The sequence below is a fragment of the Xyrauchen texanus genome, chromosome 47, assembly GCF_025860055.1.
Source record: "Xyrauchen texanus isolate HMW12.3.18 chromosome 47, RBS_HiC_50CHRs, whole genome shotgun sequence".
NCBI classification, from domain to species: Eukaryota; Metazoa; Chordata; class Actinopteri; order Cypriniformes; family Catostomidae; genus Xyrauchen; species Xyrauchen texanus.
The window spans coordinates 8,801,576-8,803,945 of NC_068322.1; positions in this window are offsets into that span (position 1 = coordinate 8,801,576).

Consider the following 2,370-nt stretch of genomic DNA (forward strand, 5'->3'; position numbering starts at 1 on the left):
TATAATGAAACAGAGAACAGAAAAGCCAAGTGTGTGTGTCCATGACTACAAAATAAGACTGTAAAGCAACGCAGTCGTCCAGCAAACGTCCCATTTTCGCCCATCTGAATTGGAGCTATTGGAGCTACAGTATTTCCAACATCAACACCCAGTGATGGGTTTCGATGCGCGGACCGTATTGCACTTGCTGCCACGCATTATATGCGCTTTATATAGATGTACGCGAAGATTGCACGAGCTCGCATCTCAGTCTTTGCGTGCGCGTCCTAACTGTGCGCGTGAAGTTATTTGCGATAAATATCACAGTTACCGCAAACTCTTAGCACGCATATGAGAACTGATGATACGTGCTCCTGAGGATCATTAGGAACAACAACTCCGAAGTAAGTGTGTAGAATAATGCTTTAGGTTATTACGATGTATATGAGGAGATATAAAGGGAGATATTTGATGATGTGCCACTTGTAATGCTCTGTAATTCTGCCAACGTCCGCATTGTCGACTCTATTGCACAGATTAAAATCCAAAATAGTCTTGCATTCAATGTGACATGTGGATGATGTCTTATTTTAAAACCCCAAGCAATAATTGTCCACTGTTAAAGAACATCACGCCCCTGTAAGTGCGCAATTGCTGTAGGATGTCACAGCAGCCGAATATTACCAAAATGTTACTGCGCACATGCAGCTCAGGCTTTAATGTTGAATGAACGGAATATTTTAAGGTGTTAAATCTTTTAGAAACCTAAAATGGATCGTTTGAGATATAAAGTGGTAAAGCCATGAGCACTTTCAGAAGTTGCGCTGTTATTTCAGTACCATCGTCATCGTCATCATCATCATTAAAGAAGATAAAGCGGAACAAGCGCTTCGGCGATAAGCAAAACTTCGCTGAATACAAGAGCAGGTGGCTCGATGCCTCTGACAACCAGGTATGACTTCTAAGAGATTTTCAAGTAATTTAAACGTTATTTAAATGTTGTGATTTAAAGAGACATAGACTATTTAAAGGTATATAGACTATTTTTGTTTTGTTTCTGATGGCGTGTAAATGAATGTGAAACTAGTTTAAGTTGCTGTTTTTTAAAAGTCATATATATATATATATATATATATATATATGATTCAGCATCTTCATAATCGACGCTTTAACAGTTTCAGTGCACTTTTGGTCAATGCGCAATTACGCTTATTGTTTTATACTTAAGCATTTATTTGTGCATGACACGCGACACTTCATCTAATATGTCAAGTAAGAATACGACAACAGCTGTGCGGATCCATATGGGAGTTGGGAGAGAACTGGACTCCCTCATAAAGCTGGCGGATGTTGTGCTATTTTCTTTCATAATAACGTGCGACGCCACTACCTTTCATGTTGGGATCGGGCCGGGCGAAAAACAACCGAGCACCTGACAACAACATGTGCGTGCACGCAGCCACGACGAGAACGCGCAACATGTAGGTTGAGCCCGTCGCATCACGTGCGCTAAGTAGTGAAGCGCGGCAAACCGGAGACCAAAGGAAGCGTGAAGAAGGGTTTTGATTTATAGTTTGTGACGTAACTGCTTGCCATGAAGTAGGTCGCTAAGCAACCTAGCAGGTAAAGGGCGTGATAAGTGGATTGGTGACGTTGAATGTTCCTGCCAACATCCATCAGTCATCAAACTTGCAACCAAAACACCATTATAGCTACTAGATGAGATAGCAGAGTTGGAAAGAAAATGATAGGCCAAATTTAAATATTTGTTTTGGTATAGCTTGTCAGGTCTGGATTATGTGAATCACTTTTCAAACTTTAGAGACGTAGGTCATGTTTTCTAATATTTTAAAGATAAGGGGACATGTTGATTTGATGCTTATAAAAGAGATCACAACTGGTAAAACTATATCAATTTTGTCTCTCTTAAATGACCGAATAAGCCAAAAGGCTGGCTTCTGTGTCAACATGTGTTGACTTGGAAACTCATTGGCTGTTTTTCAAATCGCTTGACTTGATGTCCTTTGAATTACAAGTCTCTTGACTCGATATTGCACTTTTCTTATGGTTTCCTGATTGTTTTGTGCCTTGTAAACATTCCCCCGAATAGGATGGTATTTGTACGACTGGCACATGTTTGTGAATGGGAAAAACCAATTGGAGTTCATGTTGTTCTGGTGAGTGTGAAGTGGATCAGTGTGCTGTAAGGAGTTATTTCCACTCTTGAGTGAATTATCAAGGCACATTTACTCACCACAGCATGGAGGACACAATAAGGTTAACACTGCATTTTAAATGAACCAAGAGCTGCATGTGTGTGTGTACATGTGTTCCTCTCCTTCCCTCCAAACACAAACAGACATCATGATGTGCGTCATTAGCCATGATGTA